Below are 21,244 nucleotides of genomic sequence, written 5' to 3'. Positions count from 1 at the left end.
ACATCCATTCATCTTCCAGTTTCTAGCTACAACAAAAAGAGCTGCCACAAACATTTTGGCACATATATGTCTCTTTCCGTTCTTTAGTATTTCTTTGGGATATAATCCCAGTAGTAGCGCTGCTGGGTCAAAGGGTATGCACAGTTTGATAACTTTTTGGGCATAATTCCAGATTGCTCTCCAGAATGGCTGGATTCTTTCACAACTCCACCAGCAATGTATTAGTGTCCCAATTTCCCCACATCCCCTCCAACATTTGTCATTATTTGTTCCTGTCATCTTAGCCAATCTGACAGGTGTGTAGTGGTATCTCAGAGTGGTCTTAATTTGCATTTCTCTGATCAGTAGTGATTTGGAACACTCTTTCATGTGAGTGGATATAGTTTCAATTTCTTCCTCTGAGAATTGTCTGTTCATATCCTTTGACCATTTATCAATTGGAGAATGGTTTGGTTTCTTATAAATTATGGTCAGTTCTCTATATATTTTGGAAATGAGACCTTTGTCAGAACCTTTGTTTTTAAAAATATTTTCCCAATTTGTTACTTCCCTTCTAATCTTGTTTGCATTAGTATTATTTGTACAGAAACTTTTTAGTTTGATGTAATCAAAATCTTCTATTTTGTGATCAATAATGATCTCTAGTTCTCCTCTGGTCATAAATTCCTTCCTCCTCCACAAGTCTGAGAGGTAGACTATTCTCTGTTCCTCTAATCTATTTATTATCTCCCTCTTTATGCCTAAATCATGGACCCATTTTGATCTTATCTTGGTATATGGTGTTAAGTGTGGATCCATATCTAATTTCTGCCATATTAATTTCCAGTTTTCCCAACAGTTTTTTCCGAATAATGAATTTTTATCCCTAATGTTGGAATCTTTGGGTTTGTCAAAGATTAGATTGCTATAGATGTACCCTTTTTTGTCCTTTGTATCTAATCTGTTCCACTGATCTACCGGTCTATTTCTTAGCCAATACCAAATGGTTTTGGTGACTGCTGCTATATAATATAGCTTTAGATCAGGTACACTTAGACCACCTTCCTCTGAGTTTTTTTTCATTAGTTCCCTTGCAATTCTTGACCTTTTATTCTTCCATATGAATTTTGTTGTTATTTTTTCTAGGTCATTGAAATAGTTTCTTGGGAGTCTGATTGGTATAGCACTAAATAAATAGATTAGTTTGGGGAGTATTGTCATCTTTATTATATTCGCTCGGCCTATCCAAGAGCACTGAATGTCTTTCCAATTATTTAAATCTGATTTTATTTTTGTGGCAAGTGTTTTGTAATTTTTCTCATATAATTCCTGACTTTTCTTTGGTAGATGGATTCCCAAATATTTTATACTATCAACATTTGTTTGGAATGGAATTTCTCTTTGTATCTCTTGCTGTTGCATTTTGTTAGTGATATATAAAAATGCCGAGGATTTATGTGGATTTATTTTGTATCCTGCCACTTTGCTGAAATTTTGAATTATTTCTAGTAGCTTTTTAGCAGAGTCTTTGGGGTTCTCTAAGTATACCATCATGTCATCTGCAAAAAGTGATAGTTTAATTTCCTCATTTCCTACTCTAATTCCTTGAATCTCTTTCTCGGCTCTTATTGCCGAGGCTAGCGTTTCTAGTACTATATTGAATAGTAATGGTGATAGTGGGCAACCTTGTTTCACTCCTGATCTTACTGGGAAAGGTTGCAGTTTATTTCTATTGCATATTATGCTTACTGACGGTCTTAAATATATACTCCTGATTATTCTAAGGAATAATCCATTTATTCCTATACTCTCAAGAGTTTTTAGTAGGAATGGATGTTGGATTTTGTCAAATGCTTTTTCTGCATCTATTGAGATGATCATATGGTTCTTATTAATTTGATTATTAATATGGTCAATTATATTAATAGTTTTCCTAATATTAAACCAGCCCTGCATTCCTGGAATAAATCCTACTTGATCATAGTGTATTATCTTGGAGATGATTTTCTGAAGTCTTTTTGCTAATATCTTATTTAAGATTTTAGCATCGAATTGACTTTAATTTATAAGAAATAAAGCCATTCTCAGGAAGTGGAAATCTTCAACATAAAGAAGATCCAACTCACTTCCAGTTGATCAATGATGGACAGAGGTAGCTACACCCAGAGAAGAAACACTGGGAGGGGAATGTAAATTGTTAGCACTAATATCTGTCTGCCCAGGTTGCATGTACCTTCGGATTCTAATGTTTATTGTGCAACAAGAAAATGATATTCACACACATGTATTGTACTTAGACTATATTGTAACACATGTAAAATGTATGGTATTGCCTGTCGTCGGGGGGAGGGAATAGAGGGAGGGGGGGTAATTTGGAAAAATGAATACAAGGGATAATATTATAAAATATATATATATATATATATATATATATATATATAATAAAAAAAAATTAAAAAAAAATAAATAAAAATAAAAAAGTTAAAAAAAAAAAAAAAAAAAAAGAAATAAAGCCATTCTCCAATTGATAAATGGTCAATGGATATGAACAGACAATTTTCAGATGATGAAATTAAAACTATTTCCACTCATATGAAAGAGTGTTCCAAATCACTATTGATCAGAGAAATGCAAATTAAGACAACTCTGAGATATCATTACACACCTGTCAGATTGGCTAAGATGACAGGAACAAATAATGATGAATGTTGGAGGGGCTGTGGGAAAACTGGGACACTGATGCATTGTTGGTGGAGTTGTGAAAGAATCCAACCATTCTGGAGAGCAATCTGGAATTATGCCCAAAAAGTTATCAAAATGTGCATACCCTTTGACCCAGCCATACTACTACTAGGCTTCTATCCCAAGGAAATACTAAAGAAGGGAAAGGGAGCTGTATGTGCCAAAATGTTTGTGGCAGCCCTTTTCATAGTGGCTAGAAGCTGGAAGATTAATGGATGTCCATCAATTGGAGAGTGGCTGGGTAAATTATGGTATATGAATGTTATGGAATATTATTGTTCTGTAAGAAATGACCAACAGGAGGAATACAGAGAGGCTTGGAGAGACTTACATCAACTGATGCTAAGTGAAACGAGCAGAACCAGAAGATCATTATACACTTCAACAATGATACTGTACGAGGATGTATTCTGATGGAAGTGGATATCTTCAACATAGAGAAGAGCTAATCCAATTCCAACTGATCAATGATGGACAGAATCAGCTACATCCAGAAAAGGAACACTGGGAAATGAGTGTAAACTGTTATTTTTACCTTCTGAATCCAATTCCTCCTGTGCAACAAGAAATTCGGTTCTACACACATATATTTTATTTAGAATATATTGTAATATATTTAACATGTATAAGACTGCCTGCCATCTGGGGGAGGGGGTTGGGGGGAGGAAGGGAAAAAATCTGAACAGAAGTAAGTGCAAGGGATAATGTTGTAAAAAATTACCCATGCATATGTACTGTCAAAAAAAAGTTATAATTATAAAATAAAATAAAAATTAAATAAACAAACCAAAAAAATCTTAAAAGAAAGTCAGAAGAAAAATGGGAATAGGAAATGAGAATTTGGCAGGAAATTTTAGAAAAGGAAACAGAAATAATCTGAAAAAAATCTTTAAACAGATTAGCAAAATAGAAAAATAATATAACACCTTTAAAATAGATTTGATGTAATGGGGGGAAAAAAAAACGACTCCTTGAAAAACAGAATTTGTAAAATGGAAAAAAAAAATCCAGTGAACAAAACAACTCATAGAAAAGTTCAATTGGCCAAATGTAAAAAGAGGTTAAAAAAAAAAAAAGCTAACTAAAGGAAATAATTCACTAAAAATTAAAACTGACCAAATGGTAGTGAAAGACTCAATGAGACTTCAACAATCAGGCAAATAAAGCCAAAACATGAAAAATAAATAGAAGAAAAAAAATAAAATGCCTCATTAAAAACAAATGACCTCAAATAGATCCAGGAGACATAATCTAAGAATTACTAGACTTCCTGAAAACCCTGATGAAAAAAAGAGCCTAGACAACATATTTCAAGAAATCAAAGAAAACTGCCCTCATATCCCAGAAATAGAGGATAAAATATCCATCTAAAAATTCACTGATTACCTCCTGAAAGAGACCCTAAAATGAAAATTCCAAGGAATATCATAACTAAATTTCAGAATTATCAGATCAAGTAGAAAAATACTGAAAGCAATCAGAAAGAAACAATTCAGATATTGAGGAGTCACAATCAAGATTAGCCAGCACACAATAGCTTCCAATTTAAAGGATCAAAGAGTCTGAAATATGATATTCTGAAAGTCAAAGGAGCTTGGACTGTAGCCAAGAATCAATAATCTTGCAAAACTGAGCATTACCTTTCAGGGAAAAAAAGATGGACATTTAATACAATAGGTGAATTTCATTTATTTTGGATGAAAAGAACATAGTTGAACATAATATTTGATCTTCAAATGTAGAACTCAAGAGAAGCTTAAACAAGTAAAAAGAAAAGGAAAATGTGTACTTTTTTAAATGTTAAAATATTTCCATCCTTATATGGGAAGATGATATGTTTAACTCTTGAGAACTGTATCTCTGATACACATCTACTTAGAGGGTAGAGGAATAATTTGACTTGATTGTGATGTTATAAAAAAGATACTGGGGAAGGAAAGGGATTGTACTGAAAGAAGAAAGGGGAGGTAAAATGGGGTAAATTCTTTCACTTGAAGAGACAAAAAAAGAACTATAATAAATGAGGGAAAGAATGTAGGATATTGAGTATCATGTAAGCCTTAATCTCATTGGATCTGGCTCAAAGAGAGAATACCAGACATATTTAATTTTGTAGAAAAACTTATTTTATAATTTAGGGAAGTAGGAAGAAAAAGGGAAAAGGAAAAGCAGAAGCTGATAGAAGGAGAGGTAAAAAATAAGAGGAAAGGGATGAGAAAGAGCAGAGGGATTAAAAAAATGGAAGAGTCCTTTGAGAGAGAGGGAGGTCAAAAGCAAAACCCTGTGTAGGAAAAGAGAAAAAGAGGAAAGGAAAGAGAAACATATAACTTGGGGAAAATAAGATGAAGGGAAACAGAGGTCGTCATTTTAATTGTGAATGTGAATGGGATGAATTCTCTCACTAAATGGAAACAGATTACAGACTGGATTAAAAGTCAGAATCCTACAACATATTGCTTACAAGAAACACACTTAAAGCAGAGTGATACATTCAGAGTAAAGTTAAGATGCTGGAGCAGAATTTATTTCAGCTGAAATAAAAAAAAAAAAAAAACAGGGGTAGTGATCTTGCACTCTGATTAATTAAGCCAAAATAGATCTAATTAAAACAGATAGGGAAGGAAACTATATTTTGCTAATAGCCATTATAGATAACGAAGTAATATTAATATTAAACATATATGCACTAAGTAGTTTAGCATCCAAATCCCTAGAAGAGAAGTTAAGAGAGCTGAAAGAAGAAAGAGAAACAAACTACATCAATGGGGCATATTCACCTTTCTCTATCAACAATAAATAAATCAAACCCTAAAATAAATAAGAAAGAAGGAGATAAGTAGAATTTTAGAAAAGTCAGGTATGTTATACCTTTGGAGAAAATTGAATGGGGGGAGAAAGGAATATATTTTTCTCAATAATACAAGAAATCTATACAGAATTTAATTATGTATTAGGGCATAAAAACCTCAAAATCAAAGATAGAAATAGTAAATTCATCCTTTTCATACCATGATGCAATAAAAACTACAGGTATAAAGGCCAGGGAAAATAGACCAAAAATTAATTGAAAAACTAAATAGTCTAATTCTAAAGAATAAGTGGGTGAAACAACAAATAATTTTCACAATTAATAATTTCATCCAAGAGAATGACAATAATAAAACAACCTACCAAAACGGAGGAGATGCAGCCAAAGCAGTTCTTAGGGGAAATTTTATCTCTAGATGCTTACTTTCATAAAATAAAGAAAGAGAAGAAAAATGAATTGGGCATGCAACTAAAAACAATGAAAATATAACAAATTAAAAACCTCCAATTTAATACCAAATTTGAAATTCTGAAAATAAAAAAGTTCAACAAAACTGAAAGTAAGAAAATTATTGAACTAATAAACAAAACTAAAAGTTGGTTTTATGAAAAAAATAGATAAACCTTCAGCTAATTGAATCAGGAAAAGGAAAGGAAATCAAACTGTTAGTATCAAAAATGAAAAGGGTAAATTTTCCATCAATGAAGAGAAAATTAGAGCAATAATTAGTAGTTATTACCTAACAATATGTCTATAAATCTGATAATCTAAGTGAAAAGAATGAATACTTACAAAAATATAGGTTGCCCAGATTAATAGAAAAGGAAAATACTTAAATAGGCCCACTTTAAAAAAAATAAATTGGAAAAGCTATTAATAAATTTCCCCCAAAAAAATCTCCAAGGCTAGATGGACTTACATGTGAATACTAACAAACACTTAAAAAAACAATCAATTCCAATACTCTGCAAACTATTTGGAAAAAAATAGGGAAAGAAGGAATGATGTAAAATTCCTTTTCTGGCATAAATATGGCACTGATATCTAAACTAGGTAGGGTGAAAACAGAGAAAGAAAATTATAGACCAATTTTGCTAATGAATATTGATGTAAAAAATTTAAATAAAATATGAGCAAAGAGATTTCAAGTTACCTTAAGGATAATAAACCATGACCCAGAAGGATTTATATCAGGAATGCAGAATTGGTTCAACATTAGGAAAAATTATTAGCATAATTAGCTATATCAATGATCAAAGTAACATTATCCTAACATTATCTCAATAGGTTCAGAAAACACATTTGACAAAATCTAACACCAATTTCTATTCAAAACACTACAGAACAGAGGAATAAATGGAATTTTTCTTCATGAGATTAGTAGCGTCTATTTAAAACTATCAACAAACATTATATTTAATGGGTATTAACTAGAACTATTCCCAATAAGAGGGGTGAACCAAAGTTGTCCACTGTCACCATTATTATTAAATATTGTATTAGAAATGTTATCTTTAGCAATAAAAGAAGAACAATAAATTGAAGGAATTAGAAGTGGTAACGAGGAAACAAAATAATCACACTATGCATGTGATATGATGGTATACTTAGAGAATCCTAGAGAAACATTTAAAAAACTACTAGAACCAATTAACATTAGCAAAGTTACAGGATACAAAATAAATCCACATAACTCATCAGCATTCCTATATGTTACCAAAAGTATATAGCAACAAAAGATACAAAGAGAAGTGCCATTTAAAATAACTATAGATAATATAAACTATCCTGGAGTCTACCAGCCAAGACAAAGTCAGGAACTGTATGAACCCAATTACAAAACATTTTCCACAGAAATAAATTCAGATCTAATCAACTAGAAGAATATCAAGTGCTCATGGGAAAGTCTAGCTAATATAATAAAAATGACAATTTTACCTAAATTATTCTACTTATTCAGAACCATACCAATCAAGTACCAAGAAATTATTTTATAGAGCTAGAGAAAACAAACAAACAAAAAACATCTGGAAGAACAAAAGGTCAAGAATTTCATGGAAATTAATGAAAAAATGCAAATGAAGGTGGCCTAAACCTAAAATTATATTGTGAAGCAGGTCATCAAAAGTATTTGGTACTGGTTAAGAAACAAGAGTAATTTATCAGTGGAATAGGTTAGGTTCACAAGACACAGTAGTCGATGACTATAATAATCTAGTGTTTGGTAAAACTAAAGACTCCAACTTCTGGGTTAACAATTTATTATTTGATAAAAAACTGCCGGCAAAATTGGAAAATAGTATGGCAGAAACTAGGCATTGACCAGCACTTAACAGCTTACACCACAATAAGATTGAAATGGGTTCTTAATTTAGACAAAGGGATACTATAAGCAAATTAGAGGAACTAAGGATAGTCTACCTCTCAGATCTGTGGAGATGGAAGGAATTTAGTGCCAAAGAAGAACAAGAGTACATTATGAAATACAAAATTGATCATTTTGATTATATTAAGTTTAAAAGTTTTTTGTATAAAGAAAACCAATGCAGACAGCATTAGAAGGGAATCAGAAAATTGGAAAAAGTTATGTATTCAAGAATCTGATAAAGATCTCAGTTCTAAAATATATAGATACTTATTATTAAAATTAGAATTATTAAAATTAGAAACCATTCTCCAATTGATAATGGCCAAATACAAATTAAGACAACTCTGAGGTACTACTACACACCTCTCAGATTGGTTAGGATGAAAAGTAAAGACAATGATGAATGTTGAAGGGAATTTGGGAAAATGGATATACTAATATATTGCTCGTTGATTTATGAACGAATACAACCATTTTGGAGAGCAATATGGAGTTGTGCCCAAAGGCTATGAAACTGTGCTTACCTTTTGATCTAACAGTGTCTCTACTTAGACATGTCCCAAAGAGATCATAAAAAAGGGAAAATGACCTTTATGTACAAAAATATTTTTAGCAACCCTTTTTGGGAGTAGCAAAGAACTGGAAACTGAGTGGATGCCCATGGAATTGGTTGGAAAATGGTTGAGTATGTTATGGTAGAAAAATGTTACGGAACATTATTGTATTATAAGAAATGATCAGCAAGATGATTTCAGAAAGGCCTGGAGAGACTTACATGAAGTGATGCTAAGTGAAGTAAGTACAACCAAAAGAACATTGTACACAACAAGAAGATTATGCTATGATCAGTTCTGATGGATATAGATAGCTCTTTTCAACAGTAAGGTGATTCGGGCCAATTCCAATTGATTTGTGATGGAGAGAACCATGTGCACTTGAGAGAGGACTGTGCAGACTGTGTGTGGATCACAATATAGTATTTTCACCTTTTTATTGTTGTTTTCTTGCTTTTTTTTCTCTCTTTTTTTCCTTTTTTGGCTGATTTTTCTTGTGCAACATGATAATTGTTGAAATATCTACAGAAGCATTGAACTTGCTTAATAAATATTGTATAACTTGCTCTCTTAGTGAAGGTGTGAGGAGAAGGAAGTAAAACAAAAATTCAGGAACCCAAGGTTTTGCAAGAGTGAATGTTAAATACTATCTATGCATACATTTTGAAAACAAAAAGCTAAAATGTGACCTGATCAGGAATAGGTGAAGCAGTATTATCACTTCCTTTATCCAGCATACATTTTGCCTCACCTAATACAACCTTAGACTACATTAGTTTTGCTGGATCAAAATAAATAAATAAAATTAAATTAAAAAAAAAATCTTCAAGTGAATTTAGAATCTACTAAAAATTTCAATGCGTTTCTAAAACAAAAATATTGTTGTCTGGTCAAACCTCCCCTATATTTTACTTTATAGTCAATTTTCAAATCCCAGTAGAGATTTCTATATTCGTCCTAAATAAATCACCTTCTGTTAGATTCAGTTTATCATTCCAACCATTTAAAATATTTTGGGAATTTGATTCCCTCATGTTACTCAAAATGTTTTTCAAATCTTCAAGCTTCAAGATATCTGCCAATTTGGTAGATGGTTTTGGGTTTAGATAACTACCAAATTCCCTTCTGCCTCTTAATCTGTAAACTGATACTTTCATCCAAGTCACTGATGAAAAAATAATTCTATACTCATCATTGACTTATGAAGCAGTCTATGTTTCTTAGTTTTATCCTCTAAGATAACCTGAGAAACTTTATAATGTTGTTGAAACATTATATTATTTGCATTAAAATGATATCAATCAATAAATAAATACATTTTATTATATCTCTTATTCACTGTGTCTATGGCATTTTGTTTTTCTTTCAAAGAATGAAATAGCCTTAGTCTGGCATGATATATTTTGGGAAAATTTAATATATTTCATAATGGTTACTGCTTCCCTTTCTATGTGCTCACAAATGTTACCTTTTCTAAGACATTTCAGAATTTTGTCAAAAATAAGAGTCTATAGTATTTACCTCCATCCCCTTTTCCTTTCTTTAAAAAAAAACTGCCTTTAATATCCTCAAGTCCTTATATCTTGTCTCCAGCACTTACCAAATTTTCCAAAAAGATAACAATAATGTTTAAAATGTTTACAATTTATGAAAGCATTGAAATTCTAATTCTCTACTATTATTTCTTTTGATCCTTGCAATAATTCTGTGAAGGAAATGGTTTTATTACCACTATTTTATATTGGAGGAAACTAAAGTTCTAAAGGCTTAGATTACTTGCCCAGGATAACAAAGATATGTGTATAAGGTTGGATTTGAATTCATATCTTCCTCACACTAAATCAGCTGTTTCTTCTGTTATCTATTTCTAAAACAAACACACACACCCTGCCTCATAACCATATACAAATCACTCTAGTACCATAAGAATTTTTTTAAAAATTTTTCTGGACAAAAGGATTTGATATCATAAAGGTCATCTTTATAAATATTTAGTTAATATTTCAACTCCCTGTTAAACATTTCTGGGCTGTACTTTCACAGTCATAACCCCTCTTGGTAGAAAACAATAAAAACAAAACATGTCTCAAGCCAGATTTTGAATTCATCTTCCTGAATTCAGGTCTGTACTTTTTTCCTTGGGAGTTATTGGATTTTAATGAAGTGAGATGTTCAGAGTACAGGAATAGGAACAACAAAGAAAAGGCTACTACAACAGTTCAACAGTCCTTTTTGCAACAGCAAAAACATCAAATAATGAGGGACTGAATGATAGTTGCAGCTATGAGTAAACAGAAGCTGAGATATATATGAGAGAAAGAGTATGAAGGTAGCTATTAGAATCCTTAGCAACAGAATGGATATATGAAGTGAGAGTGAGGTATCAAGGATGACAACTGAATCTTTTGTATGTGTACATATTTTTAACATGGAAAATTTTGAAAAAAAAAAGATCTTAAATTTATCAACCATTTCATTCTGAGCATTACTTACATACCATAATATATCTCTTGGTAAATTATTCAATAAGATTGCAAGACTAACTAGCCAAGGACTTCCTAACATCTACATCCCCTCTTTAGCCATTAAACCACACTATCTTATCTTAAGTAATTATACCTATTATTATGATGATAATTAATATAGTGATATCATTACTATTCTACTCATTACCTCAAGGATCAATTATTTCATCAAAGTGGGTTCTTATTCTATCCCTGCACATAAATTATAGCTTCTCTAGATATAGTTTAGTGAATTATTTTTGAAGATACCTGAGGTTGAAGCACTTATCGTTCTATTGCCTAAATGGTGACAAATCTCTCACAATTCAAATATGTGTATATATATTTGTAGCCATTCTCCAAGGTTTTCCCATTTGTTAGTACTTGCCAGAGCAAGATATCTAGTCACATAGTTTTTGAGCTTACACTGTTACCTCTTTACTCCAATGAAGTTACAGTCTGACTTTGAGTCTTCCTAATGCAATAAATGCATGGTTTGATCTTCAAAACAATTCTTTTGAGGCGAGAAACAGGGTAAGGCTGTACTCAATTTACAGATTAAGAAACTGAAGTTTCTTCACACACACAATGTTGTGGTGGAATTTGACCTATAACTAGTACACAATCTCGTTCATCAAGTAGTAGGAGGAAATATTGCCTAATAAAATATACTTCTCATGAGCTGAACTTCAGAAAGAATGTGCTAACAGTCTTTACTTTGGTCTTAAGTTAGACCTACATTGTAGTTCACAAGGAAAATTCCTTCAGGGTATTATGATAAACACATTCCTAGTGACATGGTGCTATGTGAATTCTTTTCCACATGAAACTGCAAAAGAGATTATATTAAATTGTTGGGAAAGGAAAATTCAAGGTGACAATGTGAAAGGTTTCAATACATAAACATTTATTAGTTCAGACTCGGTCATAGCTTTGAGTACAAGTAAAGCTGAAATATCCTGAGTGATGGAGCTTTCATCTTTTATAACACTAACCAGAGATATAGTTATAGAAATTCAAATGAATGGCAAGACACAACCTATTTTATTCAGTAGGAATGTTCAAATTAGTAGATGGTGAATGAAGGGAAGCACAAGATAATACATTAAGGAAATATGGCTATGCTGGTCTATTCTAATTCCAAAGTCTGCTTGTGAGGATAACTTGCTTTGAATTGTACATGGTGTAGGGTGGTGAAAAGGACAAGTGTCATTCGTGTCCTAGACTTTTTAGTGATATGAACCTGTACTTTCACTGCCTTTCTTTTCCTCTTCTTGCCACTCAAAAGGAAAATATTTAATCATTGTGATCCTGACTCTTTAAAAGCAGTACAGGATCACACAGTTTTCAAAGGCCTACCTTAGGGCTGTGAAGCCTGACAAGTTATTGAATGAATGTCAACTGGATGGCAATGAGTTAGAATAACATCCCAGTGAACACAGGATTATTGGTTTAAAGCAAGAAGGAATAACTAAACAAATCCCATTAATTTTATGAGGGACGAAATAGATTCAAAGAGTTCAGTTTCTTGCCCAAGGCTTTGTATTTAATAAGTAGCAAATCTAGTCTTTTAAACTATCTTTTGAATCCAAACCAAGGTTTTCTTTCCACTATGTTACATGGTATATAGGATGGTACAAAAGTTTTATCTCCCCAGATGGGTATAGTTTTTTCCATTTCTTTATGGGGGGAAAGAGGAATAAAAGATGAAAAAAGAATGATAAGAAAAAAGCAATAATGACCTGTGATTCTCTTGTCCTTGTGGACATGCCTGCCTATATTTCTTTGTCTTTGATGTGCATTTCTTGTTAAGACAGAAAGAAAGTTGTGCATTCTATGTAAAGACTATATGAGATGTTCACTGATCTGAAAGATAATTTGGTGAATGAGCTCTGAAGTAGTGATGCGAAAAGGAAAGAAATAAAAGGGTGTGAATGTCCTCATGATTCTCTCATGTGTTTAAAAAGCTAAGTAGTGAAATAAAAGGAAAGAGATACAGAGATGTTTCTTTTTAGATTTTTTTTATATCCTCACTTGCTTAAATTTTTCCTAAATGAACTTATATTGATTTATTTCCTACATGTCTATTATCCTAAAAATTATGGTAAAAGTATTCTAAAATAGCTATGAAATTTTTTCATAATTAGGAATTACTTTTCTGATTTGCTTCTTAGCATTTATCTTATTTCCCCCAATATTAAAAATAAAAAAAAACTATAGTATACTATTAAAAGGAAATATACCTTTTATATTTTCTACTTTGAAGGTTTGAGAAATGAATGACAAATACCAAAATTACACTTCTTTCTGGGAGTGTAAGAAATCTGAATGGCAATAGTACCTGCTTCTCAAGATATCTGAAAGAAGGGAAGTTCTTGAACAATTGGCTAAAATTATGGATAGTTTTACTACCACTGTGAGCAAAGATTATGCAAAGAACTAAACAATGTGTATATGTTTTTATTTACATATACATGTATTTTTAAATTTAATTTACTATCAGAACAAATACTTATTTTATCTCCCTCCAATTATTCTCCAAAAATTTAAAAGAAAAACAGAATCCTTATAATAAATATGCAGAATCAAGCAAAACAAATTATTATATGACACAATGAAATGAGAAAAAAATAACATACCACAGCAAAAGCAGTACAATGAAAAAAAAATTTTTTAAGACGTAAGAACTCATATCAATGTAGTGGACCAAAGTTCCATAGAATTGATAGTATGTATACCCATCTCCTGACAAAGAGGTGATGGACTAAATATAAAGAATAAGAGATGTATTTCTTTTAAAACTTGATGAAGATGACCTATCTATCTATTCAAGAGTGTCTTAATTAAAACACAAGAAGCAAAGTTTTCAAAGAAAATATTCTGAGGCAGACCAACTCTATACATTCTCATCAGTGACCAAAAGATATAGTGAACATCCCATTGTTTTTTTTTTTTTTTTAGTTTTGTTTTTGTAGACTATAAGACTATAAACAAACATCTGATTAAATTAAGCAGAATACTATAGTAAAGGCTCCCTTCCAATCAGTTTCCTCTAGTAAAGATGTTAAGCTTATATAAAGTTCCTAGAAAAGTGTCACAAATAATAATTTTGTATAATGATACTTGATTGGTAACATAGAATTCATCACAAGCCACACAGGAAGAGCTGTTTAATGGAAGGGTTTGCTATTCTTGAGGAGGATAACAACATAGAGATCAAAATAAAGAAACATACCTGATGTATTTATAAGAGTAGGAATCATGCCTTAATTGATAAATGGTCAAAAGATATGAGCAGCCAGTTTTCAGAAGAAATTAAACTATTTGTAGTCATATAAAATGCTCTACATTGCTACCATTGGAATGCAAATAAAAAAAAAAAACTATGAGTTAATACCTCAGATCTAGCAGAGTGGCTAACATGACAATAAAGGAAATGATAAATGTTGGAGGGGATGTAGAAAAAATTCTGGCACTAATGCACAATTGGTGAAGTTGTGAACTGATGCAACTATTTTGGAGACCAATTTGGATGTGCCTTTACAGGGCTATAAAATTCTGCATACTCTTTGACTCAGCAATGCCACTACTACATCTGTACCTCAAGGAGAGAAGAATAAAGGGTGAAAGGACCTATATGTACAAAAATATTTATAACAGATCTTGTTTTGATGGCAACAAGGTGAAAATGAGATGGCCATCAACTGAGGAATAGAGAATAAGTTATATTACAGGACTGTGTTATAAGAAATAATGACTTCAATATGGTCATAATAACCTGGGAAGTCTCATATGAAGTAATATAAAGTGAAGTGAACAGAAGTAGAACATTATAAAACACTGAATTATTGTATTGATGAGAATAGCTAAATCATTCAATCATTGAACACTGTACAATACTGCAGTTATGGTTTATAATGTTTTACTTATGCTCATAGTAAAGAAACTGATCTTCAATGAAGATAATAGAAAAACAGGTCCATATTATGTCTTCCAATCAGCTTCTGATATGACTGTTATCTTGAAATTACTCTCAAAATGATCATGGTTCTCCAGTGTCTATGCAAGAAAAAAATTCCCAAATAATCTCAGAATTTCAAAAGTGGAGTGACCAACAACATGAGTATTATATTGTATTAAAGACAACTGACTGCAAAGTGGACAAACACTCCTGCCATTGATTTAAAATTCCAAAGAAGTTTTTACTCCTGAGATGACAAAATGTCTTTATAGAAAAATGTCATTTAATAACTTGATATATCCAAATGATCCAATAAAAAGTTGCCAAATGGAAGGCTTATGAATCTTTGCAAGTGATTCAATGGAAAGAATCAAAAGCCATGATATTTCAGTAACCTCAGATATTTAACTACCCATGTAACCTTGAACAAATCACCAAGTTTCTCTATTCCCCATCTATAATGTAAGGGAATTGACCTATGAAGTCCCCTTTTAACTCTCAATTTATTATTTAAGATCTCTACCTCCTCTCTCTCTGTTCCTCCCTCTCTCCTTTCCTATGTCTATCTCCCCCCCTCTGTCTGTCTTTCTCTCTTTGCCTCTCTCTCTGTGTCTGTCTCTCTGTTTCTCTCTGTCTTTCCCTCCCTCCCCCTTTTCCTCCCTCCCCGAATGCTTGAGCACATGCTCACGTGCTCTCTCTCTCTCTCTCTCTCTCTCTCTCTCTCTCTCTCTCTCTCTCTCTCTCTCTCTCTCTCTCTCTCTCTCTCATAAACACACATATACACACACACACAATCTCTTCATTTTATAGATGTGGGAACCATGGAACTGGCGATTTCTTCAAAGTTACACAGATAGTGAGTTAATAAGGAGAAATTTAAATTCAAATGTTCTGGATCTAGATCCAGTTATCTGCCCATTGTTATGTTTTGTTATGTTCTGCTTTTCTGGGTGTGTGGGGGGAAGATACTTTCCAGGCCAGTATACTCCAGTTTATTTTATATTCCTTTGTACAGAGGACCTACAGGTAAGGTTATGATTTCCTACATAGACAGAGGGAGAGGAAGAAGGAAGAGAGGGAGGGAGAAAAGGAAAGAAGGAAGGAAGGAAAGGGAAAGGGAAAAGAAAAGGGGAAGGGGAAGGAAAGGAAAGAGAGAGGAAAGGAGGAGTTGCTTTGCCCAACATGTTAGAACATACCAGTTGGATCCCCAGTGGAATAGTTGCTACTACTCACAGACTGTCATTTACATGTTATGACACACCATCCTGATGAAAAGGCCTTCTTCTAAAATAAAGAAGAAACAACAATAAGACGTATTAAAAGGACCAGAAGAGTCAAGTTTATAAAGTATGAAGGTAAAGTCATTTCTTGGTAAAGATTTCTCATTAAGTCCACTTTATAGTAAATTCCCCTTTTTAATCTCTATTAAAAGGACCCAACTTTGCATTTAAGAGACTGAACGAACACACATACGCATCCATGCTCATTTACATGTTCACTTGTATAGGTGTGTACATGTGTGTATATATATGCATATATATATATATGTATATGTGTATACACACATTACATACACACACATTACACACACATCTACACAACACATCCAACATATACATTTGGGTAAGAAGAGCTTTTGGAACAGGTAGGGATGATATGTTGCCAGAAAAGTCCTCCCTTTATTTCTCCAGTTTTCTCCTGGATTTCTACCATCCATTTGCATAGTTGGAACTCTTCAGATCCTCCTACTCCCATCTGTTTAATATTATTTGGTTTTTCCATCTAAATCTTACAACTTTATTCTCTAGCGCTCCAAGCCACTATTTCTGGAGCTTTCTTTCCAAAAGACAAGATACCTTAGAAGGTCCTGAGCCTGAGGCACTACCTTATTTTGTTCCCTCTCTTCTAATAAAAATGTAAATAATAATTTTTGACATTTGACATAATGACAATATACCATAGTTACTGAATATATTATAAAATTTATTTCCTATAAAAATCTTTTAAAATAACCAGAACAAGAATTTCATGGGTTGCATTGGATAATTTTGAATATGGAAGATTTCTAGAAGGTGAAAGTAGATAAGATTCATAAAAGACACATACACACACACACACACACACACACACACACACACACACACATATATATATATAACACACACACACACACACACACACACATATATATATATGGAAGTAGATCAAAGGAGAGAATAGTCACTATAATAGATCAGTGAAATTTAAAAAGGGGACAAGTATAGTTAGACACATTTTACTATGTAAAAACTGTGGAAGAGAAATTAAATGATATGTTCATGGTCCCATAGCTAGTAAGTGGAGAGTCAAAGTCAAACCCAGGTCTTCTGACTAGAAAACTAGTGATCTTACTATTATATCATACTGCCTCTCAGGAAATTAAGTGTTATGTTTTAGGCCTAATGACCACTTCTAACTTGTGAGAGTGATTCTTTAATCAGTTATTCTTTGTCCTTCTTTCTTGCATAAGACCATAATAACAGGGAAATGATCCCATTTTATAGTCATCACTATACTGTACACTGAAGGAAAAGACATGCATGCATTTCTCTCTCTCCATTCTGCCTCCAGAAAAAAAAAAAAAAAAAAGTACAAGTATAATCAAGCCATAGAGACTTTTTTACTTTGAGTACTTTCATCATGTAATCCTCAAGTCCCTGAAATCTGGCTTCCATTCTTAGCTTCTACTGAAAATGCTTTCTTGATAAAGAAACTGTTAAAACTGTTAAACACCAAATTCAACAACATTTTATGATTCCTTATTATTTATTCTTTCTTCAGCCTTTCACCAATCTGACCATTCTTTCCTACATGAACCTTTGTCCCCTTAGTGTTCTTGGTTGTTGCAACTGCTTTTTACCACCTAGAGATTTCCTCATCCTCCTTTGCCAAGTCCTTGTTTTCATGATCATCATCATCTTCATCATTGATAACAATCATTATTAATCATAATTAACACTGAAGATACAAAATAAGTTAAAAATAAGAGTTTTTGCCCTGAAAGAGAGCTCATATTTTAAGGATTGAAAAATATGTGAAAACTTTATAACTATGATCTATATATACATATAGAAATGAATTGGGATAATTGCACCTCTATATGTATCTTTATAGGTAAATTGGAGGTAATCTGAGAGAGCAGACAAGAAGTGGGGCTGGGGGTAGCTAAGTGGTGCAGTAGATGGAGCTCTGGTCCTGGAGTCAGAGAGACTGGAGAAAAAATCTGTCAAAAAAATGCCAAAAAAGACGTACCTAAATACTATTTTTTGTATTTTTCTCTTTCTTCATGTTCATTCTTTGGGAGAAGTGAATCAATTCAGATTTTTAGTTATTGTGAGAAGGAAGGAAGGAAAGAAGGAAGGAGGAAGGAAGGAAGGAAGGAAGGAAGGAAGGAAGGAAGGAAGGAAGGAAGGAAGGAAGGAAGGAAGGAAGGAAGGAAGGAAGGAAGGAAAGAAGGGAGGGAGGGAGGGAAGGAGATAAGATTCATAAAAGACACATACACACACACATATATATATATATATATATATATATATATATATATATATATATATATATATATATATATATATGGAAGTAGATCAAAGGAGAGAATAGTCACTACAATAGATCAGTGAAATTTAAAAAGGGGACAAGTATAGTTAGACACATTTTACTATGTAAAAACTGTGGAAGAGAAATTAAATGAAGGAAGGAAGGGAGGGAGGGAGGGAGGAAGGAAGGAGGGGAGGAAGGAAGGAAGGAAGGAAGGAAGGAAGGAAGGAAGGAAGGAAGGAAGGAAGGAAGGAAGGAAGGAAGGAAGGAAGGAAGGAAGGAAGGAAGGAAGGAAGGAAGGAAGGAAGGAAGGAAGGAAGGAAGGAAGGGAAGCAGGAAGGAAGAAAGGAAGGAAGAAAGTAAGGGAAGAAGAAAGGAAGGAAGAAAGGAAGGGAAGAAGAAAGGAAGGAAGAAAGGAGGGAAGGAAGGAAGAAAGGAAGGAAGGAAGGGAGGAAGGAAGAGACACCCTTCAACATATTTAAAGCCATACTCATTTTTCCCTACTTCCAAAAAGTTAATTTTTTCTCTATTCCCTTTGATTTTATTTTTAAAATCTGGACTTAAGAAGAAAAAAAAAAAGATGACTGTAAATGAAATTGCAAATTTACTATGTTCAACTTCCTATTCTTTTAAGTATATAATAAAATTACCATGTAACTTTCTTTTATCTTCCTTCCCTCTCCATCCTCAAGGATATTATTAGAAACATATATGTCCATGTGTGTGTGTGTGTGTGTGTGTGTGTAAAATCCAAAGAGGCAAGAAAAAATTAGGGAAAAGTGAATAAGTACAGGGAGGTCAATTACATTTTTGCAAGAAGAAAATGTATTGCAAGAATAATGAAATTTAAGGCCTATTTGCAAGGTTCAAATCTCTCTTTTCTTCCACACAATTTTCCACAAACAAAATAGAGATAAAATATATTGTCTTTCAGAGGGTATCACAAATGTGAGTGAGATATTTTCTGTGAAATATCCTCAAGGAAATCATTCTAGCTAAGCAGTATTACCACCATTTCCTATTAATAAGTGTTAATAGAAGTTGACAATTATTAGTGGAATACCTAGAATTTTTAATATAAAATTTCAAGGAAGCCTAGGGCTTATGAGAATTTAAAGAAAGCAATTCATTTTCTGAAAAACTTTAAGTACCAAGGAAAGATATCATTAACAAGGTTATTCACAAGTCTGATACTCTCTATGGCTTTCTGGATTCAAATTTAATTCAGTGAGGGGAAAGCCAAGTGTTTTTTTTTTTTTTTTTTTTTTTTTTTTTTTTTTTTTTTTTTTTTTTTTTTTTGGCCTCTTCCTTTGGAGTTCTTTTTGTAGAATCTATGGTCTACTTAACTAGTTTGGGCTTTGCTGGTTTCTTGACACATACATGTCCAGAAGGATGAGGAAAAATTTTAGCATAATGTCATACAAAGATGATTTACAGAACATGAGATGTTTAGCCTGAAGAATACAAAATTTAGCAAGAAACAGTAGCTATTTTCATACTTAGGGGAGTGTCCTATTGGAAGGAAATATCTACTGTTCTGCTCAGCCCCTGGAAGGCAGAATAGATGGATTGAAGTAAATGACAGGACAAGAAATAGTTGTTACAATATAAAGAAAAACTGTATAATGAGTAGAGCTAAATAAAAATAAAATACTTTCCTCTGCAATGATTTGCATTCTCCGACAATGGAATAATTTAAGAAGACCATTCATCAGGGATACTGACTGTATAGAAAGATTTCTCATTAAGAATGAACTGAAAAAAAAAAAGAATGAATTGAATTTGAGGTTTGAGGACCCATCTCTCTTACCCTGGGAAAAATCATTAATTCTTGCTGGACCTCAGTTTTCTCATTTGTAAAATAAGAATATTAGACTAAAATAAATGAATTATTAGGAAGAAAACATTAATTAAATACATTATTTTTAGAGATGGTGATAGAAATAAGAAAAAAAAGTAAGATAACCCTTTCTCTTAAGGAGTTATAGTATATTAGATGAGACTATATATTCAAATGAGACTATATATACAGAAGATTTCAGCTACAACTAAGACAGAAAGGACTCATGTTCACTGCAATGCAGCAGCAAAACAAAAGCTAATATTTGTAAATGACTACTGAGATACCTTCCAATTAGAGATTCATAAATCTATGATCATTCAGCCCCTGTCCAAGTAGGGAATTTTGTTTCTACATTTGCCTAATTCCTTTTTTTTTTCTTCCTTATCCTTCATTATTTCCAAGTGTGTGTGTATAATTACTCCTTGTGTGTAAGCAATCTCTAAATACTCTTACTAGAGGTCTTCTCTTTTCCCTTTGCTATGTCTGATTATCTTAATTCCCATGGGTTCAATTATCATATTTGTATTGATGACTGCCTCATCTCCCTCTTGAGCACTCAACTCCATATAACCAATAATCTATTAGAAATCTCCATCTGGATGTCCCATAATTAAATGAAATTCAACATCCTTAAACCCTATTCCTTCCTCTTTTCAACTTTCCATTCTCGAAATTCCTACAAGATAGGACTAGCAATATTAATCATTTTACTTGGACAAATTATTTTATTTGCTATTTGATTTACATGTTTATTATGAAACTGGAATTTGGTGCTAGGGGCATCAAAATTTAGATATAGAGTTCTAAAACCTCATTTCCTATTAAAGTATAGCAACCAGGAGTTTAGCTTGATCATGAAAATAGCTTTTTCCAGAATAATAATATTCTTAGGTGCAGACAGATATAACTTA

At 32.5% G+C, this 21,244-nt stretch overlaps 1 protein-coding gene across 2 annotated transcripts in view; it reads right to left on the bottom strand.

Moving 5' to 3' along the window:
* The window catches only part of CDH12 (cadherin 12), a 1,341,561-nt gene that overhangs the window by 1,121,302 nt on the left and 199,015 nt on the right, over positions 1–21,244 (bottom strand). Inside the window, exon 2 of one of the 2 annotated variants that reach the window (XM_074279079.1) lies at positions 16,114–16,201. The exons of the other annotated variant lie outside the window; for it this stretch is intronic. The gene's annotated coding sequence lies outside the window, so the exon portion shown is untranslated. The remainder of the gene's footprint in view (positions 1–16,113; positions 16,202–21,244) is intronic. 2 annotated transcript variants of the gene reach the window in all.

Source organism: Sminthopsis crassicaudata, chromosome 1, assembly GCF_048593235.1.
Source record: "Sminthopsis crassicaudata isolate SCR6 chromosome 1, ASM4859323v1, whole genome shotgun sequence".
Taxonomy (NCBI): domain Eukaryota; kingdom Metazoa; phylum Chordata; class Mammalia; order Dasyuromorphia; family Dasyuridae; genus Sminthopsis; species Sminthopsis crassicaudata.
This window is presented reverse-complemented; position numbering and strand designations above follow the sequence as displayed.